Raw genomic sequence first — 27,893 nt, 5'->3', positions numbered from 1 at the left:
GGAAGGAATAGTGCATCGGACAGGAGAATCTCGTGGCCCAAAAGAATATCCAGTCGTTTCCATAGAAACGTTACTCAATTTAGAAAGAGATGCACAGAACCAATAGTATTTCATAGCGACACAATTACTATGTTAATTACACAATGTCATTGAGCGAGGGATGCAGTAAAGAACGAATAGTGCATCGGACAGGAGAAACTCGTGGCCAAAATAATATCCAGTCGTTTCCACAGAAACGTTACTCAATTTAGAAGGAGATGTCACAGAACCCATAGTATTTCGTAGCGACGAAATTTCTGTGTTAATTCGTCAATGTGAGGGAACGAAGGATGCGATAAAGGAGGAATAGTGCATCGGACAGGAGAAACTCGTGGCCCAAAAGGATATCCAGTCTTTTCCATAGAAACGTTACTCAATTTAGAAGGAGATGAATAGAACCCATTGTATTTCATAGCGACACAATTTCTGTGTTAATTAGTCAATGTGAGGGAGCGAGGGAAGGAGTAAAGAAGGAATAGTGCATTGGACAGGAGAAACTCGTGGCCCAAAAGAATATCCAGTCGTTTCCATAGAAACGTTACTCAATTTAGAAGGAGATGCATAGAACCCACAGTATTTCATAGCGACACAATTTCTGTGTTAATTAGTCAATGTGAGGGAGCGAGGGATGCTTGGAAAGAAGAAATAGTGCATCGGACAGGAGAAGCTCGTGGCCCAAAAGAATATCCAGTCGTTTCCATAGAACGTTACTCAATTTAGAAGGAGATGTCATAGAACCCATAGTATTTCATAGCGACGCAATTTCAGTGTTAATTCGTCAATGTGAGGGAGCGAGGGATTCGTTAAAGAAGGAATAGTGCATCAGACAGGAGAAACTCGTGGCCCAAAAGAATATCCAGTCGTTTCCATAGAGACGTTACTCAATTTAGAAGGAGATGTCATAGAACCCATTGTATTTCACAGCGACGCAATTTCTGTGTTAATTCGTCAATGTTAGGAAGCGACGGATGCGTTAAAGGAGGAATAGTGCATCGGACAGGAGAAACTCGTGGCCCAAAAGAATATCCAGTCGTTTCCATAGAAACGTTACTCAATTTAGAAGGAGATGCATAGAACCCATAGTATTTCACAGCGACGCAATTTCTGTGTTAATTCGTCAATGTGAATGAGCGAGGGATGCGTTAAAGGAGGAATAGTGCATCGGACAGGAGAAACTCGTGGCCCAAAAGAATATCCAGTCGTTTCCATAGAAACGTTACTGAATTTAGAAGGAGATGCATAGAACCCATAGTATTTCATAGCGACACAATTTCTGTGTTAATTAATCAGTGTCAGGGTGCGAGGGATTCAGAAAAAAGAAGGAATAGTGCATCGGACAGGAGAAACTTGTGGCCCAAATAATATCCAGTCGTTTCCATAGAAACGTTACTCAATTTAGAAGGAGATGTCACAGAACACATAGTATTTCGTAGCGACGCAATTTCTGTGTTTATTCGTCTATGTGAGGGAGCGAGGGATGCGTTATAGGAGGAATAGTGCATCGGACAGGAGAAACTCGTGGCCCAAAAGAATATCCAGTCTTTTCCATAGAAACGTTACTCAATTTAGAAGGAGATGCATAGAACCCATAGAATTTCATAGCGACACAATTTCTGTGTTAATTAGTCAATGTGAGGGAGCGAGGGATGAAGGAAAGAAGGAGTAGTGCATCAGACAGGAGAAACTCGTGGCCCAAAAGAATATCCAGTCGTTTCCATAGAGACGTTACTCAATTTAGAAGGAGATGTCATAGAACCCATTGTATTTCACAGCGACGCAATTTCTGTGTTAATTCGTCAATGTGAGGGAGCGAGGGATGCGATAAAGGAGGAATAGTGCATTGGACAGGAGAAACTCGTGGCCCAAATGATTATCCAGTCGTTTCCAGAGAAACGTTACTCAATTTAGAAGGAGATGCATTGAACCCATAGTATTTCATAGCGACACAATTTCTGTGTTAATTAGTCAATGTGAGGGAGCGAGGGATGCAGTAAAGAAGGAATAGTGCATCGGACAGGAGAATCTCGTGGCCCAAAAATATCCAGTCGTTTCCATAGAAACATTACTCAATTTAGAAGGAGATGCATAGAACACATAGTATTTCATAGCGACGCAATTTCTGTGTTAATTCGTCAATGTGAGGGAGCGGGGGATGCGTTAAAGATGGAATAGTGCATCAGACAGGAGAAACTCGTGGCCCAAAAGAATATCCAGTCGTTTCCATAGAAACGTTACTAAATTTAGAAGGAGATGCATTGAACCCATAGTATTTCATAGCGACACAATTTCTGTGTTAATTAGTCAATGTGAGGGAGCGAGGGGTGCAGTAAGGAAGGAATAGTGCATCGGACAGGAGAATCTCGTGGCCCAAAAGAATATCCAGTCGTTTCCATAGAAACGTTACTCAATTTAGAAAGAGATGCACAGAACCAATAGTATTTCATAGCGACACAATTACTATGTTAATTACACAATGTCATTGAGCGAGGGATGCAGTAAAGAACGAATAGTGCATCGGACAGGAGAAACTCGTGGCCAAAATAATATCCAGTCGTTTCCACAGAAACGTTACTCAATTTAGAAGGAGATGTCACAGAACCCATAGTATTTCGTAGCGACGAAATTTCTGTGTTAATTCGTCAATGTGAGGGAACGAAGGATGCGATAAAGGAGGAATAGTGCATCGGACAGGAGAAACTCGTGGCCCAAAAGGATATCCAGTCTTTTCCATAGAAACGTTACTCAATTTAGAAGGAGATGAATAGAACCCATTGTATTTCATAGCGACACAATTTCTGTGTTAATTAGTCAATGTGAGGGGAGCGAGGGAAGGAGTAAAGAAGGAATAGTGCATTGGACAGGAGAAACTCGTGGCCCAAAAGAATATCCAGTCGTTTCCATAGAAACGTTACTCAATTTAGAAGGAGATGCATAGAACCCACAGTATTTCATAGCGACACAATTTCTGTGTTAATTAGTCAATGTGAGGGAGCGAGGGATGCTTGGAAAGAAGAAATAGTGCATCGGACAGGAGAAGCTCGTGGCCCAAAAGAATATCCAGTCGTTTCCATAGAACGTTACTCAATTTAGAAGGAGATGTCATAGAACCCATAGTATTTCATAGCGACGCAATTTCTGTGTTAATTCGTCAATGTGAGGGAGCGAGGGATTCGTTAAAGAAGGAATAGTGCATCAGACAGGAGAAACTCGTGGCCCAAAAGAATATCCAGTCGTTTCCATAGAGACGTTACTCAATTTAGAAGGAGATGTCATAGAACCCATTGTATTTCACAGCGACGCAATTTCTGTGTTAATTCGTCAATGTTAGGAAGCGACGGATGCGTTAAAGGAGGAATAGTGCATCGGACAGGGAGAAACTCGTGGCCCAAAAGAATATCCAGTCGTTTCCATAGAAACGTTACTCAATTTAGAAGGAGATGCATAGAACCCATAGTATTTCACAGCGACGCAATTTCTGTGTTAATTCGTCAATGTGAATGAGCGAGGGATGCGTTAAAGGAGGAATAGTGCATCGGACAGGAGAAACTCGTGGCCCAAAAGAATATCCAGTCGTTTCCATAGAAACGTTACTGAATTTAGAAGGAGATGCATAGAACCCATAGTATTTCATAGCGACACAATTTCTGTGTTAATTAATCAGTGTCAGGGTGCGAGGGATTCAGAAAAAAGAAGGAATAGTGCATCGGACAGGAGAAACTTGTGGCCCAAATAATATCCAGTCGTTTCCATAGAAACGTTACTCAATTTAGAAGGAGATGTCACAGAACACATAGTATTTCGTAGCGACGCAATTTCTGTGTTTATTCGTCTATGTGAGGGAGCGAGGGATGCGTTATAGGAGGAATAGTGCATCGGACAGGAGAAACTCGTGGCCCAAAAGAATATCCAGTCTTTTCCATAGAAACGTTACTCAATTTAGAAGGAGATGCATAGAACCCATAGAATTTCATAGCGACACAATTTCTGTGTTAATTAGTCAATGTGAGGGGAGCGAGGGATGAAGGAAAGAAGGAGTAGTGCATCAGACAGGAGAAACTCGTGGCCCAAAAGAATATCCAGTCGTTTCCATAGAGACGTTACTCAATTTAGAAGGAGATGTCATAGAACCCATTGTATTTCACAGCGACGCAATTTCTGTGTTAATTCGTCAATGTTAGGAAGCGAGGGATGCGTTAAAGGAGGAATAGTGCATCGGACAGGAGAAACTCGTGGCCCAAAAGAATATCCAGTCGTTTCCATAGAGACGTTACTCAATTTAGAAGGAGATGTCATAGAACCCAATGTATTTCACAGCGACGCAATTTCTGTGTTAATTCGTCAATGTTAGGAAGCGAGGGATGCGTTAAAGGAGGAATAGTGCATCGGACAGGAGAAACTCGTGGCCCAAAAGAATATCCAGTCGTTTCAAAAGAAACGTTACTCAATTTAGAAGGAGATGCATAGAACCCATAGTATTTCACAGCGACGCAATTTCTGTGTTAATTCGTCAATGTGAATGAGCGAGGGATGCGTTAAAGGAGGAATAGTGCATCGGACAGGAGAAACTCGTGGCCCAAAAGAATATCCAGTCGTTTCCATAGAAACGTCACTCAATTTAGAAGGAGATGCATAGAACCCATAGTATTTCATAGCGACACAATTTCTGTGTTAATTAGTCAGTGTCAGGGTGCGAGGGATTCAGAAAAAAGAAGGAATAGTGCATCGGACAGGAGAAACTCGTGGCCCAAATAATATCCTGTCGTTTCCATAGAATCGTTACTCAATTCAGAAGGAGATGTCACAGAACACATAGTATTTCGTAGCGACGCAATTTCTGTGTTTATTCGTCTATGTGAGGGAGCGAGAGATGCGTTATAGGAGGAATAGTGCATCGGACAGGAGAAACTCGTGGCCCAAAAGAATATCCAGTCCTTTCCATAGAAACGTTACTCAATTTAGAAGGAGATGCATAGAACCCATAGAATTTCATAGCGACACAATTTCTGTGTTAATTAGTCAATGTGAGGGAGCGAGGGATGAAGGAAAGAAGGACTAGTGCATCGGACAGGAGAAACTCGTGGCCCAAAAGAATATCCAGTCGTTTACATGGAAACGTTACTCAATTTAGAAGGAGATGTCATAGAACACATAGTAGTTCATAGCGACGCAATTTCTCTGTTAATTCGTTAATGTGAGGGAGCGAGGGATGCGTTAAAGATGGAATAGTGCATCGGACAGGAGAAACTCGTGGCCCAAAAGAATATCCAGTCGTTTCCATAGAAACGTTACTCAATCTAGAAGGAGATGTCACAGAACCCATAGTATCTCATAGCGACGCAATTTCTGTTTTAATTCGTCAATGTGAGGGAGCGAGGTATGCGTTAAAGGAGGAATAGTGCATCGGACAGGACAAACTCGTGGCCCAAAAGAATATACAGTCTTTTCCATAAAAACGTTACACAATGTAGAAGGAGATGCGTAGAACCCATAGTATTTCATAGCGACGCAATTTCTGTTTTAATTCGTCAATGTGAGGGAGCGAGGGATGCGTTAAAGAATGAATAGTGCATCGTATAGGAGAAACTCGTGGCCCAAAAGAATATCCAGTCGTTTCCATAGAAACGTAATTCAATTTAGAAGGAGATGCATAGAACCCATAGTATTTCATAGAGACGCAATTTCTGTGTTAATTCGTCAATGTGAGGAAGGGAGGGATGCGTTAAAGAAGGAATAGTGCATCGGACAGGAGAAACTCGTGGCCCAAAAGAATATCCGGTAGTTTCCATAGAAACGTTACTCAATTTAGAAGGAGATGCATAGAACCCATAGTATTTCATAGCGACGCAATTTCTGTGTTAGTTCGTCAATGTGAATGAGCGAGGGACGCGTTAAAGGAGAAATAGTGCATCGGACAGGAGAAACTCGTGGCCCAAAAGAATATCCAGTCGTTTCCATAGAAACGTTACTCAATTTAGAAGGAGATGCATAGAACCCATAGTATTTCATAGCGACACAATTTCTGTGTTAATTAGTCAGTCTCAGGGAGCGAGGGATGCAGTAAAGAAGGAATAGTGCATCGGACAGGAGAAACTCGTGGCCCAAATAATATCCAGTCGTTTCCATAGAAACGTTACTCAATTTAGAAGGAGATGTCACTTAACACATAGTATTTCGTAGCGACGCAATTTCTGTGTTAATTCGTCAATGTGAGGGAGCGAGGGAAGCGTTAAAGGAGGAGTAGTGCATCGGACAGGAGAAACTCGTGGCCCAAAAGAATATCCAGTCGTTTCCATAGAAACGTTACTCAATTTAGAAGGAGATGCATAGAACCCATAGTATTTCATAGCGACACAATTTCTGTGTTAATTAGTCAGTGTCAGGGAGCGAGGGATTCAGAAAAAAGAAGGAATAGTGCATCGGACAGGAGAAACTCGTGGCCCAAATAATATCCAATCGTTTCCATAGAAACGTTACTCAATTTAGAAGGAGATGTCACAGAACACATAGTATTTCATAGCGACGCAATTTCTCTGTTAATTCGTCAATGTGAGGGAGCGAGGGATGCGTTAAAGATGGAATAGTCCATCGGACAGGAGAAACTCGTGGCCCAAAAGAATATCCAGTCGTTTCCATAGAAACGTTACTCAATTTAGAAGGAGATGCATAGTACCCATAGTATTTCATAGCGACGCAATTTCTGTGTTAATTCGTCAATGTGAATGAGCGAGGGATGCGTTAAAGGAGGAATAGTGCATCGGACAGGAGAAACTCGTGGCCCAAAAGAATATCCAGTCATTTCCATAGAAACGTTACTCAATTCAGAAGGAGATGCATAGAACCCACAGTATTTCATAGCGACACAATTTCTGTGTTAATTAGTCAGTGTCAGGGAGCGAGGGATACAGTAAAGAAGGAATAGTGCATCGGAAAGGAGAAACTCGTGGCCCAAATAATATCCAGTCGTTTCCATAGAAACGTTACTCAATTTAGAAGGAGATGTCACAGAAGACTTAGTATTTCGTAGCGACGCAATTTCTGTGTTAATTCGTCAATGTGAGGGAGCGAGGGATGCGTTAAAGGAGGAATAGTGCATCGGACAGGAGAAAACTCGTGGCCCAAAAGAATATCCAGTCTTTTCCATAGAAACGTTACTCAATTTAGAAGGAGATGCATAGAACACATAGTATTTCATAGCGACACAATTTCTGTGTTAATTAGTCAATGTGAGGGAGCGAGGGATGAAGGAAAGAAGGAGTAGTGCATCGGACAGGAGAAACTCGTGGCCCAAAAGAATATCCAGTCGTTTCCATGTAAACGTTACTCAATTTAGAAGGAGATGTCATAGAACACATAGTATTTCATAGCGACGCAATTTCTGTGTTAATTCGTCAATGTGAGCGAGCGAGGGATGCGTTAAAGATGGAATAGTGCATCGGACAGGAGAAACTCGTGGCCCAAAAGAATATCCAGTCGTTTCCATAAAAACGTTACTCAATCTAGAAGGAGATGTCATAGAACCCATAGTGTCTCATAGCGACGCAATTTCTGTTTTAATTCGTCAATGTGAGGGAGCGAGGAATGCGTTAAAGGAGGAATAGTGCATCGGACAGGAGAAACTCGTGGCCCAAAAGAATATACAGTCTATTCCATAGAAACGTTACACAATGTAGAAGGAGGATGCGTAGAACCCATAGTATTTCATAGCGACGCAATTTCTGTTTTAATTCGTCAATGTGAGGGGAGCGAGGGATACGTTAAAGAAGGAATAGTGCATCGGATAGGAGAAACTCGTGGCCCAAAAGAATATCCAGTCGTTTAAATAGAAACGTTATTCAATTTAGAAGGGAGATGCATAGAACCCATAGTATTTCATAGAGACGCAATATCTATGTTAATTCGTCAATGTGAGGGAGCGAGGGGATGCGTTAAAGAAGGAATAGTGCATCGTGACAGGAGAAACTCGTGGCCCAAAAGAATATCCAGTCGTTTAAATAGAAACGTTATTCAATTTAGAAGGAGATGCATAGAACCCATAGTATTTCATAGAGACGCAATTTCTATGTTAATTCGTCAATGTGAGGGAGCGAGGGATGCGTTAAAGAAGGAATAGTGCATCGGACAGGAGAAACTCGTGGCCCAAAAGAATATACAGTCTTTTCCATAGAAACGTTACACAATGTAGAAGGAGATGCGTAGAACCCATAGTATTTCATAGCGACGCAATTTCTGTTTTCATTCGTCAATGTGAGGGAGCGAGGTATGCGTTAAAGAAGGAATAGTGGCATCGGATAGGGAGAAACTCGTGGCCCAAAAGAATATCCAGTCGTTTCCATAGAAACGTTATTCAATTTAGAAGGAGATGCATAGAACCCATAGTATTTCATAGAGACGCAATTTCTGTGTTAATTCGTCAATGTGAGGGAGCGAGGGATGCGTTAAAGAAGGAATAGTGCATCAGACAGGAGAAACTCGTGGCCCAAAAGAATATCCAGTCGTTTCCATAGAAACGTTACTCAATTTAGAAGGAAATGCATAGAACCCATAGTATTTCATAGCGACACAATTTCTGTGTTAATTAGTCAATGTGAGGGAGCGAGGGATGCAGTAAAGAAGGAATAGTGCATCGGACAGGAGAAACTCGTGGCCCAAATAATATGAAGTTGTTTCCATAGAAACATTACTCAATTTAGAAGGAGATGTCACAGAACCCATAGTATTTCATAGCGACGCAATTTCCGAGTCAATTTATCAATGTGAGGGAGCGAGGGATGCGTTCAAGGAGGAATAGTGCATCGGACAGGAGAAACTCGTGGCCCAAAAGAATATCCATTCGTTTCCATAGAAACGTTACTCAATTAGAAGGAGATGCATAGAACCCATAGTATTTCATAGCGACGCAATTTCTGTGTTAATTCGTCAATGTGAGGGAGCGAGGGATGCGTTAAAGATGGAATAGTGCATCGGACAGGAGACACTTGTGTCCCAAAAGAATATCCAGTCGTTTCCATAGAAACGTTACTCAATTTAGAAGAAGATGCATAGAACCCATAGTATTTCATAGCGACGCAATTTCTGTGTTAATTCGTCAGTGAGAGGGAGCGAGGATGCGTTAAAGAAGGAATAGTGCATCGGACAGGAGAAACTCGTGGCCCAAAAGAATATCCAGTCTATTCCATAGAAACGTTACACAATGTAGAAGGAGATGCGTAGAACCCATAGTATTTCATAGCGACGCAATTTCTGTTTTAATTCGTCAATGTGAGGGAGCGAAAGATACGTTAAAGAAGGAATAGTGCATCGGATAGGAGAAACTCGTGGCCCAAAAGAATATCCAGTCGTTTAAATAGAAACGTTATTCAATTTAGAAGGAGATGCATAGAACCCATAGTATTTCATAGAGACGCAATTTCTATGTTAATTCGTCAATGTTGAAGGGAAGATGCATAGAACCCATAGTATTTCATAGCGACGCAATTTCTGTGTTAATTCGTCAGTGAGAGGGAGCGAGGGATGCGTTAAAGAAGGAATAGTGCATCGGACAGGAGAAACTCGTGGCCCAAAAGAATATACAGTCTTTTCCATAGAAACGTTACACAATGTAGAAGGAGATGCGTAGAAACCCATAGTATTTCATAGCGACGCAATTTCTGTTTTCATTCGTCAATGTGAGGGAGCGAGGGATGCGTTAAAGAAGGAATAGTGCATCGGATAGGGAGAAACTCGTGGCCCAAAAGAATATTCATTCGTTTCCATAGAAACGTTACTCAATTTAGAAGGAGATGCATAGAACCCATAGTATTTCATAGCGACGCAATTTCTGTGTTAATTCGTCAATGTGAGGGAGCGAGGGATGCGTTAAAGATGGAATAGTGCATCGGACAGGAGAAACTTGTGTCCCAAAAGAATATCCAGTCGTTTCCAGAGAAACGTTACCCAATGTAGAAGGAGATGCATAGAACCCATAGTATTTCATAGCGACGCAATATCTGTTTTAATTCGTCAATGTGAGGGAGCGAGGGATGCGTTAAAGAAGGAATAGTGCATCGGACAGTAGAAACTCGTGGCCCAAAAGAATATCCAGTCGTTTCCATAGAAACGTTACTCAGTTTTGAAGGAGATGCATAGAACCCATAGTATTTCATAGCGACGCAATTTCTGTGTTAATTCGTCAAAGTGAGGGAGCGAGGGATGCGTTAAAAAAGGAATAGTGTATCGGACAGGAGAAACTCGTGGCCCAAAACAATATCCAGTCGTTTCCATAGAAACGTTACTCAATTTAGAAGGAGATGTCACAGAACACATTGTATTCGGTAGCGACGCAATTTCTGTGTTATTTCTATGGAAACGACTGGATATTCTTTTGGGACACAAGTTTCTCCTGTCCGATGCACTATTCCATCTTTAACGCATCCCTCGCTCCCTCACATTGACGAATTAACACAGAAATTGCGTCGCTATGAAATACTATGGGTTCTATGCATCTCCTTCTAAATTGAGTAACGTTTCTATGGAAACGAATGAATATTCTTTTGGGCCACGAGTTTCTCCTATCCGATGCACTATTCCTTCTTTAACGCATCCCTCGCTCCCTCACATTGACGAATGAAAACAGAAATTGCGTCGCTATGAAATACTATGGGTTCTACGCATCTCCTTCTACATTGTGTAACGTTTCTATGGAAAAGACTGTATATTCTTTTGGGCCACGAGTTTCTCCTGTCCGATGCACTATTCCTTCTTTAACGCCTCCCTCGCTCCCTCACATTGACGAATTAACATAGAAATTGCGTCTCTATGAAATTACTATGGGTTCTATGCATCTCCTTCTAAATTGAATAACGTTTCTATTTAAACGACTGGATATTCTTTTGGGCACGAGTTTCTCCTGTCCGATGCACTATTCCTTCTTTAACGCATCCCTCGCTCCCTCACATTGACGAATTAACATAGAAATTGCGTCTCTATGAAATACTATGGGTTCTATGCATCTCCTTCTAAATTGAATAACGTTTCTATTTTAAACGACTGGATATTCTTTTGGGCCACGAGTTTCTCCTATCCGATGCACTATTCCTTCTTTAACGTATCTTTCGCTCCCTCACATTGACGAATTAAAACAGAAATTGCGTCGCTATGAAATACTATGGGTTCTACGCATCTCCTTCTACATTGTGTAACGTTTCTATGGAATAGACTGTATATACTTTTGGGCCACGAGTTTCTCCTGTCCGATGCACTATTCCTCCTTTAACGCATCCCTCGCTCCCTCACATTGACGAATTAACACAGAAATTGCGTCGCTACGAAATACTAAGTGTTCTGTGACATCTCCTTCTAAATTGAGTAACGTTTCTATGGAAACGACTGGATATTATTTGGGCCACGAGTTTCTCCTTTCCGATGCACTATTCCTTCTTTACTGCATCCCTCGCTCCCTGACACTGACTAATTAACACAGAAATTGTGTCGCTATGAAATACTGTGGGTTTCTATGCATCTCCTTCTAAATTGAGTAACGTTTCTATGGAAACGACTGGATATTCTTTTGGGCCACGAGTTTCTCCTGTCCGATGCACCTATTCCTCCTTTAAACGCATCCCTCGCTCATTCACATTGACGAATTAACACAGAAATTGCGTCGCTATGAAATACTATGGGTTCTATGCATCTCCTTCTAAATTGAGTAACGTTTCTATGGAAACGACTGGATATTATTTGGGCCACGAGTTTCTCCTTTCCGATGCACTATTCCTTCTTTACTGCATCCCTCGCTCCCTGACACTGACTAATTAACACAGAAATAGTGTCGCTATGAAATACTGTGGGTTCTATGCATCTCCTTCTAAATTGAGTAACGTTTCTATGGAAACGACTGGATATTCTTTTGGGCCACGAGTTTCTCCTGTCCGATGCACTATTCCTCCTTTAACGCATCCCTCGCTCATTCACATTGACGAATTAACACAGAAATTGCGTCGCTATGAAATACTATGGGTTCTATGCATCTCCTTCTAAATTGAGTAACGTTTCTATGGAAACGACTGGATATTCTTTTGGGCCACGAGTTTCTCCTGTCCGATGGACTATTCCATCTTTAACGCATCCCTCGCTCCCTCACATTGACGAATTAACAGAGAAATTGCGTCGCTATGAAATACTATGTGTTCTGTGACATCTCCTTCTAAATTGAGTAACGTTTCTATGGAAACGATTGGATATTATTTGGGCCACGAGTTTCTCCTGTCCGATGCACTATTCCTTCTTTTTTCTGAATCCCTTCGCTCCCTGACACTGACTAATTAACACAGAAATTGTGTCGCTATGAAATACTATGGGTTCTATGCATCTCCTTCTAAATTGAGTAACGTTTCTATGGAAACGACTGGATATTCTTTTGGGCCACGAGTTTCTCCTGTCCGATGCACTACTCCTCCTTTAACGCTTCCCTCGCTCCCTCACATTGACGAATTAACACAGAAATTGCGTCGCTACGAAATACTATGTGTTCTGTGACATCTCCTTCTAAATTGAGTAACGTTTCTATGGAAACGACCTGGATATTATTTGGGCCACGAGTTTCTCCTGTCCGATGCACTATTCCTTCTTTACTGCATCCCTCGCTCCCTGAGACTGACTAATTAACACAGAAATTGTGTCGCTATGAAATACTATGGGTTCTATGCATCTCCTTCTAAATTGAGTAACGTTTCTATGGAAACGACTGGATATTCTTTTGGGGCCACGAGTTTCTCCTGTCCGATGCACTATTTCTCCTTTAACGCGTCCCTCGCTCATTCACATTGACGAATTAACACAGAAATTGCGTCGCTATGAAATACTATGGGTTCTATGCATCTCCTTCTAAATTGAGTAACGTTTCTATGGAAACTACCGGATATTCTTTTGGGCCACGAGTTTCTCCTGTCCGATGCACTATTCCTTCTTTAACGCATCCCTCCCTTCCTCACATTGACGAATTAACACAGAAATTGCGTCTCTATGAAATACTATGGGTTCTATGCATCTCCTTCTAAATTGAATAACGTTTCTATGGAAACGACTGGATATTCTTTTGGGCCACGAGTTTCTCCTATACGATGCACTATTCATTCTTTAACGCATCCCTCGCTCCCTCACATTGACGAATTAAAACAGAAATTGCGTCGCTATGAAATACTATGGGTTCTACGCATCTCCTTCTACATTGTGTAACGTTTTTATGGAAAAGACTGTATATTCTTTTGGGCCACGAGTTTGTCCTGTCCGATGCACTATTCCTCCTTTAACGCATACCTCGCTCCCTCACATTGACGAATTAAAACAGAAATTGTGTCGCTATGAGATACTATGGGTTCTGTGACATCTCCTTCTAGATTGAGTAACGTTTCTATGGAAACGACTGGATATTCTTTTGGGCCACGAGTTTCTCCTGTCCGATGCACTATTCCATCTTTAACGCATCCCTCGCTCCCTCACATTGACGAATTAACAGAGAAATTGCGTCGCTATGAACTACTATGTGTTCTATGACATCTCCTTCTAAATTGGAGTAACGTTTCCATGTAAACGACTGGATATTCTTTTGGGCCACGAGTTTCTCCTGTCCGATGCACTAGTCCTTCTTTCCTTCATCCCTCGCTCCCTCACATTGACTAATTAAACACAGAAATTGTGTCGCTATGAAATTCTATGGGTTCTATGCATCTCCTTCTAAATTGAGTAACGTTTCTATGGAAAGACTGGATATTCTTTTGGGCCACGAGTTTCTCCTGTCCGATGCACTATTCCTCCTATAACGCATCTCTCGCTCCCTCACATAGACGAATAAACACAGAAATTGCGTCGCTACGAAATACTATGTGTTCTGTGACATCTCCTTCTAAATTGAGTAACGTTTCTATGGAGACGACTGGATATTCTTTTGGGCCACGAGTTTCTCCTGTCCGATGCACTATTCCCTTCTTTACTGCATACCTCGCTCCCTCACATTGACTAATTAACACAGAAATTGTGTCGCTATGAAATACTATGGGTTCTATGCATCTCCTTCTAAATTGAGTAACGTTTCTATGGAAACGACTGGATATTCTTTTGGGCCACGAGTTTCTCCTGTCCGATGCACTATTCCTCCTTTAACGCATCCCTCGCTCATTCACATTGACGAATTAACACAGAAATTGCGTCGCTGTGAAATACTATGGGTTCTATGCATCTCCTTCTAAATTGAGTAACGTTTCTTTTGAAACGACTGGATATTCTTTTGGGCCACCAGTTTCTCCTGTCCGATGCACTATTCCTCCTTTAACGCATCCCTCGCTTTCCTAACATTGACGAATTAACACAGAAATTGCGTCGCTGTGAAATACATTGGGTTCTATGACATGTCCTTCTAAATTGAGTAACGTCTCTATGGAAACGACTGGATATTCTTTTGGGCCACGAGTTTCTCCTGTCCGATGCACTATTCCTCCTTTAACGCATCCCTCGCTTCCTAACATTGACGAATTAACACAGAAATTGCGTCGCTGTGAAATACAATGGGTTCTATGACATCTCCTTCTAAATTGAGTAACGTCTCTATGGAAACGACTGGATATTCTTTTTAACCACGAGTTTCTCCTGTCCGATGCACTACTCCTTCTTTCCTTCATCCCTCGCTCCCTCACATTGACTAATTAACACAGAAATTGTGTCGCTATGAAATTCTATGGGTTCTATGCATCTCCTTCTAAATTGAGTAACGTTTCTATGGAAAAGACTGGATATTCTTTTGGGCCACGAGTTTCTCCTGTCCGATGCACTATTCCTCCTATAACGCATCCCTCGCTCCCTCACATAGACGAATAAACACAGAAATTGCGTCGCTACGAAATACTATGTGTTCTGTGACATCTCCTTCTAAATTGAGTAACGTTTCTATGGGAAACGACTGGATATTATTTGGGCCACAAGTTTCTCCTGTCCGATGCACTATTCCTTCTTTTTTCTGAATCCCTCGCACCCTGACACTGACTAATTAACACAGAAATTGTGTCGCTATGAGATACTATGGGTTCTATGCATCTCCTTCTAAATTCAGTAACGTTTCTATGGAAACGACTGGATATTCTTTTGGGCCACGAGTTTCTCCTGTCCGATGCACTATTCCTCCTTTTACGCATCCCTCGCTCATTCACATTGACGAATTAACACAGAAATTGCGTCGCTGTGAAATACTATGGGTTCTATGCATCTCCTTCTAAATTGAGTAATGTTTCTATGGAAAAGACTGGATATTCTTTTGGGCCACGAGCTTCTCCTGTCCGATGCACTATTTCTTCTTTCCAAGCATCCCTCGCTCCCTCACATTGACTAATTATCACAGAAATTGTGTCGCTATGAAACACTGTGGGTTCTATGCATCTCCTTCTAAATTGAGTAACGTTTTCTATGGAAACGACTGGATATTCTTTTGGGCCACAAGTTTCTCCTGTCCAATGCACTATTCCTTCTTTACTCCTTCCCTCGCTCCCTCACATTGACTAATTAACACAGAAATTGTGTCGCTATGAAATACAATGGGTTCTATTCATCTCCTTCTAAATTGAGTAACGTTTCTATGGAAAAGACTGGATATCCTTTTGGGCCACGAGTTTTCTCCTGTCCGATGCACTATTCCTCCTTTATCGCATCCTTCGTTCCCTCACATTGACGAATTAACACAGAAATTTCGTCGCTACGAAATACTATGGGTTCTGTGACATCTCCTTCTAAATTGAGTAACGTTTCTGTGGAAACGACTGGATATTATTTTGGCCACGAGTTTCTCCTGTCCGATGCACTATTCGTTCTTTACTGCATCCCTCGCTCAATGACATTGTGTAATTAACATAGAAATTGTGTCGCTATGAAATACTATTGGTTCTGTGCTTCTCTTTCTAAATTGAGTAACGTTTCTATGGAAACGACTGGATATTCATTTGGGCCACGAGTTTCTCCTGTCCAATGCACTATTCCTCCTTTATCGCATCCCTCGCTCCCTCACATTGACGAATTAACACAGAAATTGCGTCGCTATGAAATACTATGGGTTCTATGCATCTCCTTCTGAATTGAGTGTTTCTATGGAAACGACCGGATATTCTTTTGGGCCACGAGTTTCTCCTATCCGATGCACTATTCCTCCTTTTACGCATCCCTCGCTCCCTCACATTGACTAATTAACACAGAAATTGTGGCGCTATGAAATACTATGTGTTTTATGCATCTCCTTCTAAATTGAGTAACGTTTCTATGGAAACAACTGGATATTCTTTTGGGCAACGAGTTTCTCCGGTCCGATGCACTACTCCTTCTTTCCTGCATCCCCCGCTCCCTCACATTGACTAATTAACACAGAAATTGTGTCACCATGAAATACTATGGGTTCTATGCATCTCCTTCTAAATTGAGTAACGTTTCTATGGCAACGACTGGATATTCTTTTGGGCCACGAGTTTCTCCTGTCCGATGCACTATTCCTCCTTTAACGCATCCTCGCTCCCTCACATTGACGAATTAACACAGAAATTGCGTCGCTACGAGAAAACTATGTGATCTGTGATATCTCCTTCTAAATTGAGTAACGTTTCTATGGAAACGACTGGATATTATTTGGGCCATGAGTTTCTCCTGTCCGATGCACTACTCCTTCTTTTTTCTGAATCCCTCGCTCCCTGACACTGACTACTTAACACAGAAATTGCGTCGCTGTGAAATACTATGGGTTCTATGCATCTCCTTCTAAATTGAGTAACGTTTCTATGGAAACGACTGGATATTCTTTTTGGCCACGAGTTTCTCCTGTCCGAAGCACTATTCCTCCTTTAACGCATCCCTCGCTTCCTCACATTGACGAATTAACACAGAAATTGCGTCGCTGTGAAATACAATGGGTTCTATGACATCTCCTTTTAAATTGAGTAACGTTTCTATGGAAACGACTGGATATTCTTTTGGGCCACGAGTTTCTCCTGTCTGATGCACTATTCATTCTTTAACGCATCCCTCGCTCCCTCACATTGACGAATTAACACAGAAATTGCGTCGCTATGAAATACTATGGGCTCTATGACATCTCCTTCTAAATTGAGTAACGTTCTATGGAAAAGACTGGATATTCTTTTGGGCCACGAGTTTCTCCTGTCCGATGCACTATTTCTTCTTTCCAAGCATCCCTCGCTCCCTCACATTGACTAATTAACACAGAAATTGTGTCGCTATGAAATACTGTGGGTTCTATGCATCTCCTTCTAAATTGAGTAACGTTTCTATGGAAACGACTGGATATTCTTTTGGGCCACGAGTTTCTCCTGTCCGATGCACTATTCCTTCTTTACTGCATCCCGCGCTCCCTCACATTGACTAATTAACACAGAAATTGTGTCGCTATGAAATGCTATGGGTTCTATTCATCTCCTTCTAAATTGAGTAACGTTTCTATGGAAAAGACTGGATATTCTTTTGGGCCACGAGTTTCTCCTGTCCGATGCACTATTCCTCCTTTATCGCATCCCTCGTTCCCTCACATTGACGAATTAACACAGAAATTGCGTCGCTACGAAATACTATGGGTTCTGTGACATCTCCTTCTAAATTGAGTAACGTTTCTATGGAAACGACTGAATATTATTTTGGCCACGAGTTTCTCCTGTCCGATGCACTATTCCTTCTTTACTGCATCCCTCGCTCAATGACATTGTGTAATTAACATAGAAATTGTGTCGCTATGATATACTATAGGTTCTATGCATCCCTTTCTAAATTGAGTAACGTTTCAATGGAATCGACTGGATATTCTTTTGGGCAACGAGATACTCCTGTCCGAGGCACTATTCCTTCTTTAACGCATCCCTCGCTCCCTCACATTGACGAATTAAAACAGAAATTGCGTCGCTATGAAATACTATGGGTTCTATGCATCTCCTTCTAAATTGAGTAACGTTTCTATGGAAACGACTGGATATTCTTTTGGGCCGCGAGTTTCTCCTGTCCGATGCACTATTCCTTGTTTAACGCATCCCTCGCTCCCTCACATTAATGAATTAAAACAGAAATTGCGTCGCTATGAAATACTATGGGTTCTATGCATCTCCTTCTACATTGAGTAACGTTTCTATGGAAACGACTGGAAATTCTTTTGGGCCACGAGTTTCTCCTGTCCGATGCACTATTCCTCTTTTAACGCATCCCTCGCTCCCTCACATTGACGAATTAACACAGAAATTGCGTCGCTGTGAAGGACCATGGGTTCTATGCATCTCCTTCTAAATTGAGTAACGTTTCTATGGAAACGACTGGATATTCTTTTGGGCCACGAGTTTCTCCATTCCGATGCACTATTCCTCCTTTAACGCATACCTCACTCCCTCACATTGTCGAATAAACACAGAAATTGCGTCGCTATGAAATACTATGGGTTCTATGCATCTCCTTCTAAATTGAGTAACGTTTCTATGGAAACGACTGGATATTCCTTTGGGCCACGAGTTTCTCCTGTCCGATGCACTATTCCTCCTTTAACGCATCCCTCGCTCCCTCACATTGACGAATTAAAACAGAAATTGCGTCGCTATGAGATACTATGGGTTCTATGACATCTCTTTTGAGATTGAGTAACGTTTCTATGGAAACGACTGGATATTCTTTTGGGCCACGAGTTTCTCCTGTCCGATGCACTATTCCTCCTATAACGCATCCCTCGCTCCCTCACATAGACGAATAAACACAGAAATTGCGTCGCTACGAAATACTATGTGTTCTGTGACATCTCCTTCTAAATTGAGTAACGTTTCTATGGAAACGACTGGATATTATTTGGGCCACAAGTTTCTCCTGTCCGATGCACTATTCCTTCTTTTTTCTGAATCCCTCGCACCCTGACACTGACCAATTAACACAGAAATTGTGTCGCTATGAAATACTATGGGTTCTATGCATCTCCTTCTAAATTCAGTAACGTTTCTATGGAAACGACTGGATATTCTTTTGGGCCACGAGTTGCTCCTGTCCGATGAACTATTCCTCCTTTAACGCATCCCTTGCTCATTCACATTGACGAATTAACACAGAAATTGCGTCGCTGTGAAATACTATGGGTTCTATGCATCTCCTTCTAAATTGAGTAACGTTTCTATGGAAACGACTGGATATTCTTTTGGGCCACGAGTTTCTCCTGTCCGATGCACTATTCCTCCTTTAACGCATCCGTCGCTTCCTATCATTGACGAATTAACACAGAAATTGCGTCGCTGTGAAATACAATGTGTTCTACGACATCTCCTTCTAAATTGAGTAACGTCTCTATGGAAACGACTGGATATTCTTTTGGGCCACGAGTTTCTCCTGTCTGATGCACTATTCCTTCTTTAACGAATCCCTCGCTCCCTCACATTGACGAATTAACACAGAAATTGCGTCGCTATGAAATACTATGGGTTCTATGACATCTCCTTCTAAATTGAGTAACGTTCTATGGAAACGACTGGATATTCTTTTGGGCCACGGGTTTCTCCTGTCCGATGCACTATTTCTTCTTTCCAAGCATCCCTCGCTCCCTCACATTGACTAATTAACACAGAAATTGTGTCGCTATGAAATACTGTGGGTTCTATGCATCTCCTTCTATATTGAGTAACGTTTCTATGGAAACGACTGGATATTCTTTTGGGCCACGAGTTTCTCCTGTCCGATGCACTATTCCTTCTTTACTGCTTCCCTCGCTCCCTCACATTGACTAATTAACACAGAAATTGCGTCGCTATGAAATACAATGGGTTCTATTCATCTCCTTCTAAATTGAGTAACGTTTCTATGGAAAAGACTGGATATTCTTTTGGGCCACGAGTTTCTCCTGTCCGATGCACTATTCCTCCTTTATCGCATCCTTCGTTCCCTCACATTGACGAATTAACACAGAAATTGCGTCGCTACGAAATACTATGGGTTCTGTGACATCTCCTTCTAAATTGAGTATCGTTTCTGTGGAAACGACTGGATATTATTTTGACCACGAGTTTCTCCTGTCCGATGCACTATTCGTTCTTTACTGCATCCCTCGCTCAATGACATTGTGTAATTAACATAGAAATTGCGTCGCTGTGAAATACTATTGGTTCTATGCATCTCTTTCTAAATTGAGTAACGTTTCTATGGAAACGACTGGATATTCTTTTGGGCCACGAGATTCTCCTGTCCGATGCACTATTCCTTCCTTACTGCATCCCTGGCTCCCTCACATTGACTAATTAACACAGAAATTGTGTCGCTATGAAATACTATGGGTTCAATGCATCTCCTTCTAAATTGAGTAACGTTTCTATGGAAACGACTGGATATTCTTTTGGGCCACGAGTTTCTCCTGTCTGATGCACTATTCCATCTTTAACGCATCCCTCGCTCCCTCACATTGACGAATTAACACAGAAATTGCGTCGCTATGAAATACTATGTGTTCTATGCATCTCCTTCTAAATTGAGTAATGTTTCTATGGAAACGACTGGATATTCTTTTGGGCCACGAGATTCTCCTGTCCGATGCACTATTCCTTCTTTACTGCATCCCTCGCTCCCTCACATTGACTAATTAACACAGAAATTGTGTCGCTATGAAATACTATGGGTTCAATGCATCTCCTTCTAAATTGAGTGACGTTTCTCCGGAAACGACTGGATATTCATTTGGGCCACGAGTTTCTCCTGTCCAATGCACTATTCCTCCTTTATCGCATCCCTCGCTCCCTCACATTGACGAATTAACACATAAATTGCGTCGCTATGAAATACTATGGGTTCTATGCAACTCCTTCTGAATTGAGTGTTTCTATGGAAACGACTGGATATTCTTTTGGGCCACGAGTTTCTCCTATCCGATGCACTATTCCTCCTTTTACGCATCCCTCGCTCCCTCACATTGACTAATTAACACAGAAATTGTGGCGCTATGAAATACTATGGGTTCTATGCATCTCCTTCTAAATTGAGTAACGTTTCTATGGAAACAGCTGGATATTCTTTTGGGCAACGAGTTTCTCCGGTCCGATGCACTACTCCTTCTTTCCTGCATCCCCCGCTCCCTCACATTGACTAATTAACACAGAAATTGTGCGCTATGAAATACTATGGGTTCTATGCTTCTCCTTCTAAATTGAGTAACGTTTCTATGGAAACGACTGGATATTCTTTTGGGCCACGAGTTTCTCCTGTCCGATGCACTATTCCTCCATTAACGCATCCCTCGCTCCCTCACATTGACGAATTAACACAGAAATTGCGTCGCTACGAGAAACTATGTGATCTGTGATATCTCCTTCTAAATTGAGTAACGTTTCTATGGAAACGACTGGATATTATTTGGGCCATGAGTTTCTCCTGTCCGTTGCACTATTCCTTCTTTTTTCTGAATCCCTCGCTCCCTGACACTGACTACTTAACACAGAAATTGTGTTGCTATGAAATATTATGGGTTCTATGCATCTCCTTCTAAATTGAGTAACGTTTCTATGGAAACGACTGGATATTCTTTTGGGCCACGAGTTTCTCCTGTCCGATGCACTATTCCTCCTTTAACGCATCCCTCGCTCATTCACATTGACGAATTAACACAGAAATTGCGTCGCTGTGAAATACTATGGGTTCTATGCATCTCCTTCTAAATTGAGTAACGTTTCTATGGAAACGACTGGATATTCTTTTTGGCCACGAGTTTCTCCTGTCCGATTCACTATTCCTCCTTTAACGCATCCCTCGCTTCCTCACATTGACGAATTAACACAGAAATTGCGTCGCTGTGAAATACAATGGGTTCTATGACATCTCCTTCTAAATTGAGTAACGTTTCTATGGAAACGACTGGATATTCTTTTGGGCCACGAGTTTCTCCTGTCTGATGCACTATTCATTCTTTAACGCATCCCACGCTCCCTCACATTGACGAATTAACACAGAAATTGCGTCGCTATGAAATACTATGGGTTCTATGACATCTCCTTCTAAATTGAGTAACGTTCTATGGAAAAGACTGGATATTCTTTTGGGCCACGAGTTTCTCCTGTCCGATGCACTATTTCTTCTTTCCAAGCATCCCTCGCTCCCTCACATTGACTAATTAACACAGAAATTGTGTCGCTATGAAATACTGTGGGTTCTATGCATCTGCTTCTAAATTGAGTAACGTTTCTATGGAAACGACTGGATATTCTTTTGGGCCACGAGTTTCTCGTGTCCGATGCACTATTCCTTCTTTACTGCATCCCGCGCTCCCTCACATTGACTAATTAACACAGAAATTGTGTCGCTATGAAATACTATGGGTTCTATTCATCTGCTTCTAAATTGAGTAACGTTTCTATGGAAAAGACTGGATATTCTTTTGGGCCACGAGTTTCTCCTGTCCGATGCACTATTCCTCCTTTATCGCATCCCTCGTTCCCTCACATTGACGAATTAACACAGAAATTGCGTCGCTACGAAATACTATGGGTTCTGTGACATCTCCTTCTAAATTGAGTAACGTTTCTATGGAAACGACTGGATATTATTTTGGCCACGAGTTTCTCCTGTCCGATGCACTATTCCTCCTTTAACGCATCCCTTGCTCACTCACATTGACGAATTAACACAGAAATTGCGTCGCTATGAAATACTATGGGTTCTATGACATCTCCTTCTAAACTGAGTAACAATACTATGGAAACGACTGAATATTCTTTTGGGCCAAGAGTTTCTCCTGTCCGATGCACTATTCCTTCTTTAACGCATCCCTCGCTCCCTCACATTGAAGAATTAACACAGAAATTGCGTCGCTATGAAATACTATGGGTTCTATGACATCTCCTTCTAAATTGAGTAACGTTCTATGGAAACGACTGGATATTCTTTTGGGCCACGAGTTTCTCCTGTCCGATGCACTATTCCTTCTTTCCTGCATCCCGCGCTCCCTAACATTGACTAATTAACACAGAAATTGTGTCGCTATGAAATACTATGGGTTCTATGCATCTCCTTCTAAATTGAGTAACGTTTCTAAGGAAACGACTGGATATTCTTTCTTTACTGCATCCCTCGCTCCCTCACATTGACTAATTAACACAGAAATTGTTTCGCTATGAAATACTATGGGTTCTATGCATCTCTTTCTAAATTGAGTAACGTTTCTATGGAAAAGACTGGATATTCTTTTGGGCCACGAGTGTCTCCTGTCCGATGCACTATTCCTCCTTTAACGCACCCCTCGCTCCCTCACATTGACGAATTAACACAGAAATTGCGTCGCTACGAAATACTGTGGGTTCTGTCACATCTCCTTCTAAATTGCGTAACGTTTCAATGGAAACGACTGGATATTATTTGGGCCACGAGTTTCTCCTGTCCATTCTCCTATCCATTCGTTACAGTAGAAACGTTACTCAATTTATAAGGAGATGCAAGGAACCCATAGTATTTCATAGCGACATAATTTCTGTGTTAATTAGTCAATGTGAGGGAGCGAGGGATGCAGTAAAGAAGGAATAGTGCATCGGACAGGAGAAACTCGTGGCCCAAAAGAATATCCAGTCGTTTCCATAGAAACGTTAGTCAATTTAGAAGCAGTTGTCATAGAACCCATAGTATTTCATAGCGACGCAATCTCTCTGTTAATTCGTCAATGTGAGGGAGCGAGGGATGCGTTTAAGAAGGAATAGTGCATCGGACAGGAGATACTCGTGGCCCAAAAAAATATCCAGTCGTTTCCATAGAAACGTTACTCAGTTTAGAAGGAGATGTCATGGAACCCATAGTATTTCATAGCGACGCTATTTCTGTGTTAATTCGTCAATGTGAGGGAGCGAGGGATGCGTTAAAGAAGGAATAGTGCATCGGACAGGAGAAACTCGTGGCCCAAAAGAATATCCAGTCGTTTCCATAGAAACGTTACTCAATTTAGAAGGAGATGCATAGAACCCATAGTATTTCATAGCGACACAATATCTGTGTTAATTAGTCAATGTCAGGGAGCGAGGGATGCAGTAAAGAAGGAATAGTGCATCGGACAGGAGAAACTCGTGGCCCAAATAATATCCAGTCGTTTGCATATAAACGTTACTCAATATAGAAAGAGATGTCACAGAACACATAGTACTTCGTAGCGACGCAATTTCTGTGTTAATTCGTCAGTGTGAGGGAGCGAGGGATGCGTTAAATGAGGAATAGTGCATCGGACAGGAGAAACTCGTGGCACAAAAGAATATCCAGTCTTTTCCATAGAAACGTTACTCAATTTAGAAGGAGATGCATAGAACCCATAGTATTTCATAGCGACACAATTTCTGTGTTAATTAGTCAATGTGAGGGAGCGAGGGATGCAGTAAAGAAGGAATAGTGCATCGGACAGGAGAAACTCGTGGCCCAAAAGAATATCCAGTCGTTTCCATAGAAACGTTACTCAATTTAGAAGGAGATGTCATAGAACCCATAGTATTTCATAGCGACGCAATCTCTCTGTTAATTCGTCAATGTGAGGGAGCGAGGGATGCGTTAAAGAAGGAATAGTGCATCGGACAGGAGATACTCGTGGCCCAAAAAAATATCCAATCGTTTCCATAGAAACGTTACTCAGTTTAGAAGGAGATGTCATGGAACCCATAGTATTTCAAAGCGACGCAATTTCTGTGTTAATTCGTCAATGTGAGGGAGCGAGGGATGCGTTAAAGGAGGAATAGTGCATCGGACTGGAGAAACTCGTGGCCCAAAAGAAAATCCAGTCGTTTCCATAGAAACGTTACTCAATTTAGAAGGAGATGCATAGAACACATAGTATTTCATAGCGACGCAATTTCTGTGTTAATTCGTCAATGTGAGGGACCGAGGGATGCGTTAAAGGAGGAATAGGGCATCGGACAGGATAAACTCGTGGCCCAAAAGAATATCCAGTCGTTTATATAGAAACGTTTCTCAATTTAGAAGGAGATGCATTGAACCCATAGTATTTCATAGCGACACAATTTCTGTGTTAATTAGTCAATGTGAGGGAGCGAGGGATGCAGTAAAGAAGGAATAGTGCATCGGCAGGAGAAACTCGTGGCCCAAAAGAATATCCAGTCGTTTCCATAGAAACGTTACTCAATCTAGAAGGAGATGCATAGAACCCATAGTGTTTCATAGCGACGCAATTTCTGTGTTAATTCGTCAATGTGAGGGAGCGAGAGATGCGTTAAAGATGGAATAGTGAATCGGACAGGAGAAACTCGTGGCCCAATAGAGTATCCAGTCGTTTCCATAGAAACGTTACTCAATTTAGAAGGAGATGCATAGAACCAATAGTATTTCATAGCGACGCAATTTCTGTGTTAATTAGTCAATGTGAGGGAGCGAGGGATGCAGTAAAGAAGGAATAGTGCATCGGACAGGAGAAACTCGTGGCCCAAAAGAATATCCAGTCGTTTCCGTAGAAACGTTACTCAATTTAGCAGGAGATGCATAGAACCCATAGTATATCATAGCGACACAATTTCTGTGTTAATTAGTGAATGTGAGGGAGCGAGGGATGCAGTAAAGAAGGAATAGTGCATCGCACAGGAGAAACGCGTGGCCCAAAAGAATATCCAGTCGTTTGCATAGAGACGTTACTCAATTTAGAAGGAGATGCATAGAACCCATAGTATTTCATAGCGACGCAATTTCTGTGTTAGTTCGTCAATGTAAGGGAGCGAGGGATGCGTTAAAGATGGAATAGTGCATCGGACAGGAGAAACTCGTGGCCCAAAAGAATATCCAGTCGTTTCCATAGAAACGTTACTCAATTTAGAAGGAGATGCATAGAACCAATAGTATTTCATAGCGACGCAATTTCTGTGTTAATTAGTCAATGTGAGGGAGCGAGAGATGCGTTAAAGATGGAATAGTGCATCGGACAGGAGAAACTCGTGGCCCAATAGAGTATCCATTCGTTTCCATAGAAACGTTACTCAATTTAGAAGGTGATGCATAGAACCAATAGTATTTCATAGCGACGCAATTTCTGTGTTAATTAGTCAATGTGAGGGAGCGAGGGATGCAGTAAAGAAGGAATAGTGCATCGGACAGGAGAAACTCGTGGCCCAAATAATATCCAGTCGTTTCCACAGAAACGTTACTCAATTTAGAAGGAGATGCCACAGAACCCATAGTATTTCATAGCGACGCAATTTCTGTGTTAATTCGTCAATGTGAGGGAGCGAGAGATGCGTTAAAGATGGAATAGTGCATCGGACAGGAGTAACTCGTGGCCCAAAAGAGTATTCAGTCTTTTCCATAGAAACTTTACTCAATTTAGAAGGAGATGCATAGAACCCATAGTATATCATAGCGACATAATCTCTGTGTTAATAAGTCAATGTGAGGGAACGAGGGATGCAGTAAAGAAGGAATAGTGCATCGGACAGGAGAAACTCGTGGCCCAAAAGAATATCCAGTCGTTTCCATAGAAACGTTACTCAATTTAGCAGGAGATGCATAGAACCCATAGTATATCATAGCGACACAATTTCTGTCTTAATTAGTGAATGTGAGGGAGCGAGGGATGCAGTAAAGAAGGAATAGTGCATCGCACAGGAGAAACGCGTGGCCCAAAAGAATATCCATTCGTTTGCATAGAGACGTTACTCAATTTAGAAGGAGATGCATAGAACCCATAGTATTTCATAGCGACGCAATTTCTGTGTTAATTCGTCAATGTAAGGGAGCGAGGGATGCGTTAAAGAAGGAATAGTGCATCGGACAGGAGAAACTCGTGGCCCAAAAGAATATCCAGTCGTTTCCATAGAAACGTTACTCAATTTAGAAGGAGATGACATAGAACCCATAGTATCCATTAGCGACGCAATTTCTGTGTTAATTCGTCAATGTGAGGGAGCGAGGGATGCGTTAAAGGAGGAATAGTGCTTCGGACAGGAGAAACTCGTGGCCCAAATAAATATCCAGTCGTTTCCATAGAAACGTTACTCAATTTAGAAGGAGATGCATAGAACCCATAGAATTTCATAGCGACGCAATTTCTGTGTTAATTAGTCGATGTGAGGTAGCGAGCGATGCAGTAAAGAAGGAATAGTGCATCGGACAGGAGAAACTCGTGGCCCAAAAGAATATCCAGTCGTTTCCATAGAAACGTTACTCAACTTAGAAGGAGATGCATAGAACCCATAGTAATTCATAGCGACACAATTTCTGTGTTTATTAGTCAATGTGAGGGAGCGAGGGATGCAGTAAAGAAGGAATAGTGCATCGGACAGGAGAAACTCGTGGCCCAAATAATATCCAGTCGTTTCCATAGAAACGTTACTCAATTTAGAAGGAGATGTCACTGAACCCATAGTATTTCATAGCGATGCAGTTTCTGTGTTAATTCGTCAATGTGAGGGAGCGAGGGATGCGTTAAAGGAGAAATAGTGCATCGGACAGGAGAAACTCGTGGCCCAAAAGAATATCCAGTCGTTACAGTAGAAACGTTACTCAATTTAGAAGGAGATGCATAGAACCCATAGTATTTCATAGCGACACAATTTCTGTGTTAATTAGTCAATGTGAGGGAGCGACGGATGCAGTAAAGAAGGAATAGTGCATCGGACAGGAGAAACTCGTGGCCAAAGAGAATATCCTGTCGTTTCAATAGAAACGTTACTCAATTTAGAAGCAGATGTCATAGAACCCATAGTATTTCATAGCGACGAAATCTCTCTGTTAATTCGTCAATGTGAGGGAGCGAGGGATGCGTTTAAGAAGGAATAGTGCATCGGACAGGAGAAACTCGTGGCCCAAGAGAATATCCAGTCGTTTCCATAGAAACGTTACTCAATTTAGAAGCGGATGTCATAGAACCCATA

The sequence above is a fragment of the Schistocerca piceifrons genome, chromosome 4 (genome assembly GCF_021461385.2).
Source record: "Schistocerca piceifrons isolate TAMUIC-IGC-003096 chromosome 4, iqSchPice1.1, whole genome shotgun sequence".
In the NCBI taxonomy this organism is placed as follows: domain Eukaryota; kingdom Metazoa; phylum Arthropoda; class Insecta; order Orthoptera; family Acrididae; genus Schistocerca; species Schistocerca piceifrons.
The sequence above is the reverse complement of the archived record's forward strand: the minus strand, read 5'-3'. Positions refer to the sequence as shown.